We start from the raw sequence: 15,950 nt of genomic DNA on the forward strand, positions 1-15,950 counted from the left end.
TTATAACCAGCAACAAGAACCTTTTAATAAGGGTGAAAGAGGAGAACACATAATATGGTTTGAAGCTCAACATCAAAAAAACGAAGATCTTGGCCACTGGTCCCATCACCTCCTGGCAAAAGAAGGGGAAGAAATGGAGGTAGTGAGAGATTTTACTTTCTTGGGCTCCATGATCACTGCAGATGGTGACAGCAGCCACGAAATTAAAAGACGCCTGCTTCTTGGGAGAAAAGCAATGACAAACCTAGACAGCATCCTAAAAAACAGAGACATCACCTTGCCAACAAAGGTCCGTATAGTTAAAGCTATGGTTTTCCCAGTAGTGATGTATGGAAGTGAGAGCTGGACCATAAAGAAGGCTGATCGCCGAAGAATGGATGCTTTTGAATTATGGTGCTGGAGGAGACTCTTGAGAGTCCCGTGGACAGGAAGAAGATCAAACCTATCCATTTTGAAGGAAATCAGCCCTGAGTGCTCACTGGAAGGACAGATCCTGAAGCTGAGACTCCAATACTTTGGCCACCTCATGAGAAGAGAAGACTCCCTGGAAAAGACCCTGATGTTGGGAAAGATGGAGGGCACAAGGAGAAGGGGACGACAGAGGACGAGATGGTTGGATAGTGTTCTTGAAGCTACCAGCATGAGTTTGAGTAAATTGCGGGGGGCAGTGGAAGACAGAAGTGCCTGGCGTGCTCTGGTCCTTGGGGTCACGAAGAGTCGGACATGACTAAACGACTAAACAACAACAATAACCAGCAACTGTAGAACCAGGGGATATTTGGAAACTGAGCAGAGCTGGGCCCTCTCATCAACTTCCTCACTTCTCCTGCTTGTATGATTAAGCCATTAAATAGTACAGAGAATTGATGGTGTTTTCTTCTCCTGCAACAGCCAAACGAGAGGTGTTTCGTACATGCTATTGTGCACTCAAACCATCCTTGGATGTTGAATAGCAGTGTCATGATCATAGAAATTAAAGCAAGAGTGGATTAATGCTTCACAAAATGCTCTTTGCCACATGTACCCAAGAAGCACCAGGAGGGAATGTGTAGAGGCTGTTTGCATGTGCAAACACCCCTAGAAATACTAGGACATTAAACATTCATATATGCATAATGTGGGTCAGTATGACTTCACTACATGGGTGCTGAAATATAATTATATTTATAAATAAGGATCATATGAATTAAAAGTCTCTTGTGAGAATTTAGAAAAAATATTGTTGTACCCATTGATAGATAGGGATGGGGTGAAAGTAATTTTCTTTTGTTGGACCTGCTTTCAAAAGATGGATACAAATTGAAATTGTCTCCTCTAGAGGGAGCTTGTTAAACTGTTGCTGGAGTCGATCTGGGGAATTTCACAGCTGTGGAGATTAAGGATCGTGAGACCAGACCCTGACCTTGGATAAGAATGTGTTTAGAAGAAGTTTTGGTGCTTGCTCTTTGCAAGACAAGCGCTTTGCTGGAGCAGCTGCATGAGAAGATGGATTTGATGACTGTTGCAGTCAATAATTTTGGACAAACAGTGAATACTCATATAGAAACCATTCAAGAACCAACCCAGGACTCTGGTTTGACAGGGCAAGTGCAAGTGCAGAAGATAATGGAGGAGGTTGTTGTTGAACCTCAAGTAACACAAATGGAGAGACCCGAGGCCCTGCAGGAGCATAAGCTGCTGTTTTTGAAGACTGAACCTGGAGAAAGTCAGATTTGGAGAGAGGGAGTATTGTTTGGTTTGGACATGGGAAGTTGGTCGGATCCCCCTAGGCAGGGACGTTTTGGCTTTTGGGATTTGGTTTTGGGCCAGGGGGGGTCTGGAGTTGTGGGGGCTCTTAACTTTGGAGGGACTTTGAAACATGCTTTTAAATACTTTCTGGATTACAGTGCTGACTGTGGAGAATGGGCTGACCTGTCGAGGGGGGACAGAGATATTGTTGGGTTGGAGTCTCCCCAAGACCTACTCCTCAATGAGAAAGGAAAGAAATTAAGAAAAAGATCAACAAAAGACAAAGTAAAGTGCAGGTATAAACAAGAAGAAGATCTGCAGAAGGGACATGGAAAAGACTTAAGAGCCTCGGACACAAGATCACCAGGTTGATGGACTAGATGGAATGGATAGAAAGGACTGACATAACCCGAGACCAGGAAGAAGAGACTTTGGATGAAGATTGGAAGAAAGTTTTTTTAAAAATTATTTTGAGAATTAGTGTAAAATTAATGAGTGTTAGGAAAAATGTTGAAATGAAACTATTTGGCTTTAGTAGAAATGATATAAGGAGTTATGTATAAATATGTATTAAGTTTTAAGGCTTTTTATGGTAAGATAAGGTTAAAATAAATTAAGGTAAATTTAATGACAGAACATAGTGAAAGATGGAAAGGATTTGTTGAGTTAATTAATAGGTTAGACCGTTAAGATAAATTATACAATAAAAATTGAGAAAGATGGAAAGAAATTGCTGAAACAATTAATTAAACTAGAATACAAAAAGGGAGGTGTGAGGAGGTCGATGAAACAAGTAAATGAAAGATAATGATATGGAATATTGGATGTGTGTTTTAATGTTATTGTTCTATTTTGCTGTATTGTTGTATTGTTTTTTATGTGTTTTTTATGTATTGTAATGTATGTTCTGTTAATTTTTTTGTTGTTTTCTTTTCTTCTTTCTTCTGTAATTTTTAAACTTCTAATAAATATCTTTTTTTAAAAAAAAAGGGATGGGGAACTAGGTCTATATTATGATGCTAGAAACTATCACTCTAAGCTGTGATGTTCATATGTTGCCTTCATAGCTATTTTCGGGTTTTCGATTGCTACTAAAATCCTACATGGGCTTTAGATAAGATTATTGACATCACCGCTACCCCAAAATAACAACCTAGAACCAGGCCAATTCACGTCTTGGATCCAAATCTGCTGAAATGGCGACTCAGAGTTGGTTTCAGTTATTAGCTTGTGGGCAACTGAAGAGGGAAAACCCTGCATATACAAGTGATCTACTTAAGTTACCAGAATAAGTGGGTGCCTCCAACTCATTCATGCAAGATCACACATCTGCTTCCATTAAATGCAACCGATTTTATTTTCACAGAAACAGAGCCATTGATGCTATGCTCAGTTACACAACTCACACAAGGAGATCACTTTTGGGAAGAGACTCGGGGGTTGTTTGTTTGCTTCCTTCTGAAACTCGGAAGAAGCTGGTTGTTCAGCCATATCTCATGTGCATGACCCTAGATAGAGTTATACAGTGGTAACTCGGGTTAAGTACTTACCATATTTTTCGCTCTATAACACGCACCCGACCATAACACGCACATAGTTTTTAGAGGAGGAAAATCCGTAGGCATGCCACCCGTAGGCATTCCCTCCATAACACGCACAGACATTTCCCCTTGCTTTCTAGGAGGAAAAAAGTGAGTGTTATGGTGCAAAAAATACGGTAATTCGTTCCGGAGGTCCATTCTTAACCTAAAACTGTTCTTAACCTGAAGCACCACTTTAGCTAATGGGGCCTCCCACTGCCGCCGCACTGCCAGAGCACGATTTCTGTTATTATCCTGAAGCAAAGTTCTTAACCTGAAGCACTATTTATGGGTTAGTGGAGTGTGTAACCTGAAGTATATGTAACCTGAAGTGTATGTAACCGGAGGTACTACTGTACAAGGCAATTGACTCTCACTCATGTCTCCTCTCCCAGGGAACCTCTAACATAAACAGCTTCTCAGGTACCTTGGGGACAACTACATCACCAGGGCAACGTGTGAAGCAGGATGTCTGGACACTGATAAGAGGCAGCAGATAAATGGCCATGAATAAGTTATTCCTGAATAATTTAACTCTTGGGGGATAAATAAATATAGAGCTTGGGTGGTGGGTTGTGTAGAAACTTTCAGGTTATGGGAGTCGGGCAGAGTTGGACGATTGATAGAAAAGGCAGGCAAGAGAGGTGGAAAAGATTTATGGCACAAGGCTGACTATGCCTTGATTGATTGATTGATTGATTGATTGATTGATTGATTGATTGAATTTATATAGAGCCCTATACCCAGGGGTAAAATTAAGATATAAAACCATACAATACCTAATAAAAGTAAAAACAGCAACCCAATACCCTCCCCCAAAAAACCACATTCTAAAAGGGCATAGGATGTAAATCAGATCAACCAAATGCCTGGTTAAAAAGGAATGTTTTTGGCTGGCGCCTAAAGGTGTATTATGAAGGTGCCAGGGGAACTTCCCTGGGGAGAGCATTCCACAAACAGGGAGCCACTGCAGAGAAGGCCCCGTTCTCATGTTGCCACCCTCCGAACCTCTTGAGGAGGAGGCACACGAAGAAGGGCCTCAGAAGATGATCTCAGGGTCCAGGTAGGTTCATATGGAAAGAGGCAGTCCTTGAGTTATTGCGGTCCTGAGCCCTTTAAGGCTTTATAGGTCAAAACCAGCACTTTGAATTGGGCCCGGAAACTCACTGGTAGCCACTGCAGTTGGACCAGGATTGGTGTAATATGCTCAAACCATCAGTGAGCAACCTGGCCGCTGAATTCTGCACCAGCTGAAGTTTCCAAACCATCTTCAGAGGCAGCCCTACAAATAACACATTGCAGTAATCATTGCCTTCTCAGAAGTAAGTCCTATTGAATTCCATGGGACCTATTCCAGGGTATTCAGGGTTAGAATTTCAGCCTTCATGGGTAGCGTTTCCTGTTACCCAAAGCATCCAGATTTCATATAGCCACAGTCCAGAGATTCTGAAGTGCCTACTTGTCCTGTCAAACAGCCTGTATAATGACAGACTGCATTATCATCACCAGCTCTGCCTATATGCAAGGCTGCCTACTTAAATGTTGCATGAATTAGTCTGGCGTAAGCTGCCACCACCTGGATTCCATGCTCACACTGCAGATCTCCAATATAGTCATCTGTGTTCCTTGAAAGCTCCTCTTTCTCCCTCTTTAAACACCTTGAATTGGGCATTTGACATGATGGTTAATGATGTGGATTAAGGAATTCTTAGCCCCCGTTAAGTAATATTAAGCATTTGCCTGTAGGAGTTCCAGAAGATGCTGAAAACTAAAGAGAAAAGGGGTTGCTCAGCAATTCATAGGATCTCAGCACTTCTCCAAATGATTCCACATAGCGGATGAGCCCATTGGTTGCCTTACATAACCAAACTCCCAGAAAATACACTGGAGCATTATAAAACAATGTTGCAGACGATTGAAAATGGCAGGATCTGCAATGAATGTCCTAAAGGCTCTCTTAATTTTATTCTGTTGCTAGGTGCTTAACAGGACTCTTACGGTTGGCTGAAATGAACCAGGACTGTATAGTATGGCGTTCAGTCATTTTTATCTTAGATAAAACACATAGCTGTATTTTTAGCGTACGGTACTTTTGAAACCCTAGGAGAGTCCATTAAAAAAAACAACACACACACCACAACACCACAAACCTCTTTCAAATTGCACATTTTACGAATGCCTTTTTTATCACATAGTTCAAGGCACTGCAAAAGATGCGTGCTAGGATTTGCTACAGCTTAAATCTAAGCATAATTGGAGCTGCAATGTTTTGGTTTGCGTGTGGGCAGATTTCATAACCTTTGGGGTGCTCACCTGTTCAGTGCTGGCTGGCTGGGATTCTTTCCCATTATCTTGCAGGTGCCCCAGAGCTATGGATGTAGCTGTTGCTTTGTTGCTGCAATTGCAGGCAGTGGACCCGGAAGTGGGGCAAATGAGAGACCACTTCGTCAGATGTGACCATAAACTGCTGGACCAAGTGATGAGCTCAGAGGTCTTACCTTCTTAGGGATTTCACATAAAACTAATTGTGGTGGTTGTTTAAATGGCTGCTCTATGATTGCCTGTTTGATCAGCCAGAGTGACAGTTGCTTACCATTCTGGTTTTTGTTTACTCTGGGCAATTTCTCTCTCTCTCTCTCTCTCTCTCTCTCTCTCTCTATCTCTATCTCTCTCTCTCTCTCTCTCCTTCCTCGCTGGTCTGATCAGTTCTGAGAGACACAACAGGATAACAGCAGATCGCATCATATAGCCAGAGGCTTCCTTGACAACACAAAACAAGACTCTGAAAAGCGGGTGTATTAGCTACAGTGCCAAGAGGGCAGAAAGTGTTAAAGAATTCAGTTCTGTTTATTTGGATATTGCCTCATGTCGCTGCTAGCCCTCCTCTCTGTTCTTTTGCGTGCTTTACGTTTTGCATAAAGCTTTTTACAGTACTGATGTTCAACTTCAGCCCCTGCTGATGGTGAATATATATATATTTATATATTAATCATTCGCTCAGTATAGGGAAGAGGTTCACTCTCTCTCTCTCTTTCTTTCTTTCTCTCTCTCCCTCTCTCTCTGCCTGGAAGCTTCAGCACACAGCTACACTCAAAAAAAACCAATGTATTGAATGAAATTAGTGGACAATTGGCACCAACTTGCTTCTCTTCAGCCTCCTCCTCCTAGACGGGTGAGTGAAATTTAATTCTCTAACATGCACATCTTATAGCTTAAGGGGAAGGGGAGGGAAGAAAACAGCTGGCAGATAGATGGACCTTGTAGAAATGTTGCTGCGATGTCTTCCTACCTGTTGTGCATGCAGCTTTCCGGGAATCTCACTAAGAAGCTCGCTGTCCCATGTGCCCACTTGAGTTGTACCGTGGAACTGTAGGCGTATGTATATATAGGACCGCTACAAACCTATGTCAATTGGGACAGGCATGACATTTAGGAATTCCCCTCCTCAATCTTGAGTTAGAAAACTGCCTCCGACGTTCATTGCGCGGAAGACAGAGGGGTGTCAAAGGTTAGGGTTTAAGCTTACACCTCCTGCAAATGCACCCTTGTATAATAAATCTACACGAAGAAGCACATTGCTGTTGACATGCAATGCTATGCGCGGCTGACGGATGCCCCAGCCACATGCTTTATGATTAATGACATGTATGAGTATCAGGAGAATTACAGATATGTGCTCAAGTACAGTAATAATGTTGGGAACTGCAGAATGCAGTGTGGGCTGTCTCTCCCCCCCCCCTTCCTGGAAGTGTAAGGTTTGTGCGGTCGGCAAGTTACTGGATTATTTACACTCATTATCACCCCTTTATTGCCACAGTGACATTAATTCTTGACAAAAGGGGAAAGGCACCAAGGGAGCCAAGCGGCTAAATGCAATTAGCACACGAGCAACCGGAATGCATGCCCTCCTGCTGCGTTCTGCAGATGCCCCCGCGATTTGATCATTTCACTGGCTCGGATAAACGGCACTGAGGACCATGAAGCAAGGGAACGGGCATGAGGAGCAGCCAGGGGGCTGTGCCCACATCACCTCATTTACACTGTGACCCAAGCTGGCTGTTATCCGAGGTCCCTGGAGATGAGAGTCCTCCGGTGTACGGACTTGCTGCACCACCTAGCGTCAGCTACGGCTGGCTTTTGCAAAGAATTCCCTCCAGGTTTCAGCTCCAGCCAGCAGCTGTGGTGCATGTTACACAGAACATGGGGAGCCATGGCACAGGTGTGGCTGGTGAAGCCACCTGAGAATCCTGGATGGTTCAGGAGTACAGTCATACCTCGGGTTACAGCCGCTTCAGGTTGTGTTTTTTCGGATTGCGGACCACCGAAACCCGGAAGTACCAGAACGGGTTACTTCTGGGTTTTGGCAGTCATGCATGCGCAGAAGCGCTAAATCGCGCTTTGCACATGCACAGAAGTGCCAAATCGCAAACCCGCACATGTGCAGACGTGGGTTGTGAATGCTGCGGGTTGTCAACGTGCATCCCGCACAGATCATGTTTGCAACCCAAGCATCCACTGTAGCTGGAAGTGGAATGTTCTACTGTGTATAGAATCATAGAACTGTAGAGTTAGAGGGGAACCTGAGCATCATCTGGTCCGACCCCCTGCAATGCTGGAATACACAGCTGTCCCAGATGATGGTCGAACCTGCAACCACTGGCAGAGGAAGAGGAGTGCGGGGGGAGCGCACTGCCCCCGGCAGCATGATCCCGGTGGGGTGCCATCATGGCTGTCCCCTCGCCTGTGCTGGGCACCACGCCCCCAGGACCCACATCACACCCCTGCAGGTGGCACACCATGCCCCTGGGATGTGCACCAGCCCCAGCCCCACCTGCTCTCCACCCCCAAGTGCCGGAGCATGAAGCTCTGCCACTGCCTGCAACCTTGACATTATCAGCACCATGCTGTAACCAACCGAGCTATCTATGTTTGTTTATTGTTATGTGGTTCTATCCAGGCCTCTCAATTATTTACTCCCAACAATCCTGCGAGGTGGGTAAGGCTGAGAGATGCCACCCAGAGAGCCTCAAGTCTGAGTTGGGATTTGAACTAGAGTCTCCAAGGCCCTAGCCTGACACTCTAATGATTGCAGCACACTGAGCAAGAGAAGGAAGCTGCATTGGGTTTGTCAGCAGAGAAAGGCAGGCGGCTGTATGTCTCTGAGTACGAGGCACTGGGTATCAGAAGTTGCAAGAGCCCAGGTTCCGCTTGCAGGTTTCCCATAGCATAGGGGCATCTCGTTGGCCATTGTGAGAACAAGATGATGGACTAGGTGGGTCCAGAAGGACTCTCCTTACGTCCTTCAGAAGTAGCAGCAGTCGGGGACAAAGGCAAGAAGGAGGTGGAGGAGTCTCTGGGGACAGTTTCGGGGAAGAGAGAAGTGGCGACAAGTGGTGCCGCTGTGTCAAGGAGCTGTCAACAAGTACTGTCATCCACAGGGCAGGCACACACACGGAAGGCACAGGATGCAATTAGCTTTTTATCAGCAGAAAAAACAACACAGCAATGTCCTTGCTTTGTCTTAACTCAATGAAGGCATTGCTGAAACTAAGTTCCAGGCATGCCCTTCCCCTGTAGCCTCTCACTCTGGATCCCTCCCAAGCAGACGAAGGCTGTTTTGAGGGGGTGAGCTTCTCCTCTGGGCCTGTCTGATGCGTTGCTCAGCAATGTTCAGGACCCTCCTTGAGTATAGAGTCAGAGGGCAAGGGGAGTCAGCAGGACTGTGACTGTGCACATGCTGTGACTCTCAGCTAATCCTGTTCTTGAAGGCCCTCCTTCTCCTGACCCCTCTTGATCACTCAAGTCTTCTGTATCTATCAGTTCCCAGCTTGTCCCATCTACTGACTGCTCCTCAGTGTCCCACCACCAGGCTCTGGGCTCTAAGGTGTCATCTTCGGAGCCCTCTCTGGGGGGCTCTTGGGAGGCAGGCTCCCCCCAGTCTTCTTCATCCAGCCAGTCCGATCCCTCCCTGTGGGACTCTTGGGCTGGTGGCTCCCAGCTCATCCAGCCTGACCCTGACACTCTGAGACATTGCAACAAAAGCACCAAAGAGCATGAGGCTTAAGGGTTTGGGGCACCATTGCTACACGTGCAGATTGAGGAAGCATGAGTGACGTATAGGAAGCTTCCTTATATCAAGCACGCCTATTGGTAGGCTTTGCCTACACTGACTGTCAGTGACTCCCCAGGGCTTCAGATAGATGGCATTCCCAGCCCTTACCTGGAGATGCTGATGTTCAAACCTGGGACCTTCTGCATGCAAAGCATGCAAAGAGTGAGATACATGAACTCCATCTCCACAGGGGATTCAATAGGAGCTGTCCCATGGCATTACCAGGCAAGCAATTTCCTGCATTGTTTGTTATTTGATATTTATTTAAACCCTTCAGTCGCATGGTTCCCAAGGGGATTCGCAGCAGACTGTGAATCTAGAGAGAAATCTCTCATAGCTCTTCAGCCCTTGGATCTCCCTGCTTATGAATGGGACCAGAGTATGCTTGCCTTTCCTTCTATTGTCCCAAAGCAACAGGTGATTGGAGCTGCGTGATCCATCTGGTGGGTGGTGGGGAACAATGTCTCTGCAGTAGTGACTGCTCGTTCCTTGGCTGATCATAGAACTGTAGAGTTGGAAGGGACCATGAGGGTCATTTCGTTCAACCCCCTGCAATGCAGGAATCTTTTGGCCAAGGTGGGGCTCGGACCCACAACCTTGAGATTAAGAGTCTCATCTTCCACCAACTGAGCTATCTATGATGGATGAGGACAGACTGGTCTTCACCTCGCTGCAATGTTCATCCTAGGAGATAAGGACACTTGGATGCCTAGCTGATGATTGAGGCCAGAATATACTTCCTTTTTTGTTCTACGGTCCCAACAGAATTGTTGCTGCCAGTTTTCAAAACCAAGCGGGTGTTTATAGAAAGGAAGGCATTCATTTTCTTTTGGCCTAAGAACACAGCTATGGAAGGATGAAACCAACTGCCCTATAGCTCATTCCCTGAAGTGGCGGGGCTCCCAAACCTCCCAGAGCCCCTTGAAGGCAGACTTTCACCAGTCACTCGAAACAGGTCCCCCTCCATGCACCAGCTTCCTGTTACCCCACCTGAGATCATGGCCATCCTGTGGAGGACCTCTACACCAACATCTAAAGTCCTAAATATCAATAAAAACAACAAGAACAATTTAATATTTATACTCCACCCATCTGGCTGGGTTTCCCCAGCCACTCCGGGCGGCTTCCAACAAAGATTAAAAATACATTAAATTGTCACGCATTAAAAACCTCCCTGAACAGGGCTGCCTTTAGATGTTTTTAAATGTCAGGTACTTGTTTATTTCCTTGACATCTGATGGGAGGGCGTTCCACAGGTTGGGCGCCTCTACCGAGAAGGCCCTCTGCCTGGTTCCTTGTAGCTTTGCTTCTCGCAATGAGGGAACCAACAGAAGGTCCTTGGCGCTGGACCTCAGCATCCAGGCAGAACGATGGGGGTGGAGACGCTCCTTCAGGTATTCTGGGCCAAGGCCGTTTAGTGATGGGAGGAGAGATCCCTCTGGAATAGTGGCAATCCCATATAGTATAACACAGCTGCCATATGGAGGGGTTGTTGGGGGGGTTGTAACCTAACACACCACAAATGCAAAGCACATTTAAAGGACACGACTTTCCCCCAAGAATCCTGGAAATAACAATTTTTGAAGTTGCTAGGAACTATAGATCAGTGAGGGATAAGCTCCAGCTCCTAGGATGCTTTAAATGTATGGCATGTACACTGCCGTAGAAACCTCCGAAAAGTCTGTGAAGAAGGCAATATTCCCATAGAAATTAAACCAGGCAGCCCTGAACCCTTCAGCATGTTCTTCTGTCTCACTGCCACTCTCACACCTTCCCACACTCGATTCTTTTCTTAAATAATCAAAAGAGACCAGCAGCAGAGTTGCAGATTCTCCTAGCTTCTTGGTGAGTAATTATGGGGAAAGAGTTGTTTTAGAGCAAGGAAAATTAAGTGGGTGCCATGCCAGATTTAGGGCAGTGCGGGCGGTTCCCCCGCACAGGGTGCTGAGCTGAAGGGGCATAAAATTGAGAAGATCCATAATTGAGAAGATCCATTGGGGGGCACCAAATTTTGGTCTCACACAGGGTGCCATATTATGAAAGATTACCATAGTCCACCCCGTTGGGTGTCCAAGGGCAACATCTTGGTTTTGTCCATCCTGCCACCCTACCCCTGCCAAGCCTGGAGGTTCTGGGATGTAGCTCAAGACAACACAATTTTATTCCCCATTCTTGGAGAAGTCACTTCCTTTCCCTCTCTTTCTTCATTCTGATTGGCTATCCTATACCCCAGCTGGCATGCTACATTCTTACAGGGGACTAAGCTAGGGATGGGGGTACCATTTGCTTCAGTTCACGTTTTAATGCCGACCTTCCTGATTTACTCTTCCTGAAACAATTTGTGAACTGAGATGCAAGAATGCTTTGAAATTAACGTTTCTCTGAATTTTGTTCTCCACCCCGAAAATTGTACAGAAATTAGTATATATGGGGAAAGGGTGTGTTAAAACTCTCTCTCTCTCTCTCTCTCTCTCTCTCTCTCTCTCTGTATGTGTTTCTTTTCAATGGGATATCTTGTTTTATATATAATAATAATTTTTATTAGTTTTCCATTGCAATCCAATGATAGCCTCATTATAGCAATACCAATTTATAATACAATTGTTAATACCAATAGTTCAAATTCCGAATTATATAATTTAGATAAGGTGGGCTCCCTATGTGCTAGAATTGATAGCTTGATTATTTGCTTTATTTCTGCATTCCAAAATCTTATTAATTGCTATTACACTCCGGTCATAATAATAATCCCTTTTACAATAACTGCAATATTAAGAACTTCTATTCGTGTTGACACATTAAGTAATTTATAAAACTACAAGTGAGAACTCAAACTATAACCTTGTTCTTCCTGTGTGTGGCAATTATTCGGTTTGTAGTGTTTCTGCCTGTCCTTGTAAAATGTTATGTCTTTCTTTCCCCCGGTTGTAGCTGTTATCCATCATGCCTTGGGTGGAGCTGATATCCCATTGTTGTCTCAGAAATTTCTCCATTGCTCCACTGCATCTTGGTTGAGTGTGCTATGATGTGTCATTCCAAATAAAGAAACGCTGCTAATGCAGCCTTTCCGGTGTTTGGGTTTTTGTGAGCTTTGAGTTCAAGGCTGGGCACTTTCCAGTGAGAGTATGTAGTGCCTTTGTGTGCCTTTTACAATATCTAATTCAACTTCTCATGTTATGAAAACACTTCCCATAATGGAATCATAGAGCTATGGAGGCCTCTTAATGATTACTTCAGAGAAGCCTGTTGATGCCGACACACATCCTTAAAGAACATAGGAAGTAGATTTACACTGACCCAGACCATTGATTCTAGTCCACTGACTGACAATGAATGTTCTCTATCATGGGACAGTTCTGGACAAGAGAGTCATGTGTCAAGGATGTGGTCTAGGCATCTGAAGAAGTAGCAGGTTTTTAGAAACAAAACAAAACGTACATTACCTTACAACTTTCAAGTCTCTGCTAAGATTCAGTTTTGGAAATTGCTCTTCTTGCCATTGTTCTTTTGACATGAGCGCGTGCACACACACACACCCTTTTCATGGATGCCAGCTTCAAATGTTCAGAATCATAACACAAGCCCTCTGGGATTTTGCAAAGGTAAATACAGTGGTACCTCGAGTTACAAACACCTCGGGTTACAAACACTTCAGTTTACAGACTCCGCTATCCCAGAAGTAGTACCTCAAGTTAAGAACTTTGCCCCAGGATGAGAACAGAAATCCGGCGGTGGTGGCGCGTCAGCAGCGGGAGGCCCCATTTTCTAAAGTGGTACCTCAGGTTAAGAACGGTTTCAGGTTAAGAACGGACCTCCATAACGAATTACGTTCGTAACCAGAGGTACCACTGTAAAAGAGAGAATATATTTTCAGTCTGAATTAGGTTGTCATACAACCTGCTGCCATATTCAAGCATGTTTCAACACCCTCTGAATTTCATCTAAGTTAAAGCTAAGATTGGCAAAACCAAAAGAATAGCCCTTAGTCCACACACAAGTGATGTTAGAGGATTCGCACTTGACTGCAATGGGACTTCATTTCCCAACCTGTGGGTCCCGACCCATAAGTGAGTTGCAAAGCCTGTTCAGGTGGGTCGCGGTGTTTATAAGTCAACCCGAAATATCCTACAGTCAGATGGTGTGTCTCCCTTCCCATGAACAAAACTGAATAACTTGTAAGTATTATAAACATGTCAATGAATTCCACATTAATAGGGACATTAAGTCAAGGTTTGCTTGGGTGCCTCAAGTAATGGTTATAAAACAGGCAAATTTGCAGTTAAAATGCACGGAATGCTATTAATTAGCAATGCTCTGACAACCCACAGTTCCTTCAAACTTGGGTGGTTGAGCACCTATCAGTTTGGAAGTGAAATAAAATCAGTTTCTTCTACATGCTTGAGGGAGGCCCATGGTATGCAGGAAATGATATGTATGAAAATGCACAGGCAAACCCCGCCTGACAGGAACCTGTGAACTCACAGAATTTTGATGGCAGTTGAGCATAATGAGAAGATAGGGGGAAAGGGTCTAGAAGATACAGCAGACAGCAAGGAGATGGCTGCCCGGTTCAGGCATTGTTTGTGTGAAGGGGCCCCATGTGGTTTTTTTCCTTCTATTGTCATTGTTGTTTAGTCGTGTCCGACTCTTCGTGACCCCATGGACCAGAGCACGCCAGGCACTCCTGTCTTCCACTGCCTCCCGCAGTTTGGTCAGACTCATGCTGGTAGCTTCGAGAACACTGTCCAACCATCTCATCCTCTGTTCTCCCCTTCTCCTTGTGCCCTCAATCTTTCCCAGCATCAGGGTCTTTTCCAGGGAGTCTTCTCTTCCCATGAGGTGGCCAAAGTATTGGAGTCTCAGCTTCAGAATCTGCCCTTCCAATGAGCACTCAGAGCTGATTTCCTTAAGAATGGATAGGTTTGATCTTCTTGCAGTCCATGGGACTCTCAAGAGTCTCCTCCAGCACCATAATTCAAAACCATCAATTCTTTGGCTTTCTTTATGGTCCAGCTCTCACTTCCATACATCACTACTGGGGAAACCATAGCTTTAACTATATGGACCTTTTTTTATTAAATTTTCTGTTTTACGTTTTAGAATATTCATTTAAACAACCTCAAAATATCAGTGACTTCCCTCCTTTTCTTTCCATGGTTTATTTTGCCTAACATAAATCCCTGCATATTTTATATAAACTAAACCATTCAGTGTTCCATTATGACACCTGTCAAAACTTATTTACACTTTTGAATTTATCTTAATGCTGCCTACGTTTTCAAATGCACATAATTCTCCTCCATATATTCAATAAACATCTTCTTTAAATGTATGTTGTTCTTCTCTTATTCTATATGTTAGGTCCTCAAGCTGTGCATATTCTGTCAGCTTAAGTTGCCTTTCTTCTTTGGTTGGGACCTCACTCATTTTCCATTTTTGGGATAACAAAACTCAAGCCACAGTAGTGGCGTACATAAATAACCTTTCCTGACACCTGGGAATGTCCATCTGAATTATCCCCAACAAAAAGGGCTCTGCATTTGTTTGTTTTTGGAAAAGTACTTTTAAACATTTTTTTCAATTCATTATGAATTATATCCCAATACTCTTTTACCCTTTCACAGGTCCACCACATATGATAACATGTACCCTCAGTCTCATTACATCTCCAACACTTATCTGATTCTGCCTTATGTGTCTTAGCAAGTCTACTCGGAGTTAGATACTATCTGTAAATCATTTTCAGATAGTTCTCCTTCAAGGAATAACATGCTGTAAATTAAGGTTACCAGATTTTTTTCAATGAATCCAGGGGCACTTTTCAACTTCCTACTAAGTAGATGGATTTTGTCAGGGGACCGATTTGTGTCATAGAGGCTTTGACAAGCTCGTCTTTTGTTTCCCACTCTAATAACAAATTTTACATTTTATATAAAAGCTTTTCTTTATTTTGTAAGAGTTCTTCAAATTGTGAAGGAGCACCATGTGGTTAGAGGAGGAGCAGAGTTGCCCTGCTAGACTGCCCCCAACATCACATGGCACACCTCTTAGCTCACCCATAATGTGGAAGCACCAATATTGGGTGCAAGTCAGCACCTCTGGCCCAAAACTAGATATGGGAGATGCTCTTAAAAGTATACACACATCTATCCTTGTGCTAGTGGGCATTTTGTAGGCTTCCTCTCCCCCAAGCAGAAGTTCACCAGGCTACCCAAACACAGTTATTATTTCCCTAACCCCTCTCAGCTTTCCCACAATAACTTTCCTGACCGTGCCAGGATAATTGGTTCACCGCAACTAAGGCAGACATTTTCAGCTGTCTAATATGTTTGCCTCTTATAGAGGAACTGTGTGCGTTTCGTGACTGGACTTTCACAAGCGGTAGCTGCTGGCATGGGTCGAGCACTGCTCTCTTGGCTTCCCAATGCTGTGTGCCACTGCTGGCTGCCAAGGGAGGGAGGGGCAAGGGAGCAGGGATGTTGGCACAATGGCACAGCCAAGCAGATGCTTCTAACCCTGTGCCTGTACCG

At 44.5% G+C, this 15,950-nt stretch overlaps 2 protein-coding genes across 4 annotated transcripts in view; both read left to right on the plus strand.

The window, feature by feature from the left end:
* The window catches only part of ANKFN1 (ankyrin repeat and fibronectin type III domain containing 1), a 250,655-nt gene that overhangs the window by 103,764 nt on the left and 130,941 nt on the right, over positions 1-15,950 (plus strand). For all 3 annotated transcript variants that reach the window (XM_082212408.1, XM_082212407.1, XM_082212409.1), the window contains one exon: positions 6,380-6,480. The gene's annotated coding sequence lies outside the window, so the exon portion shown is untranslated. The remainder of the gene's footprint in view (positions 1-6,379; positions 6,481-15,950) is intronic.
* NOG (noggin) overlaps positions 1-15,950 on the plus strand; it is a 228,734-nt gene that overhangs the window by 20,320 nt on the left and 192,464 nt on the right. The gene's annotated exons all lie outside the window — the stretch shown is intronic.

The sequence above is a fragment of the Podarcis vaucheri genome (assembly GCF_965113315.1).
Source record: "Podarcis vaucheri genome assembly, chromosome: 2".
NCBI classification, from domain to species: domain Eukaryota; kingdom Metazoa; phylum Chordata; class Lepidosauria; order Squamata; family Lacertidae; genus Podarcis; species Podarcis vaucheri.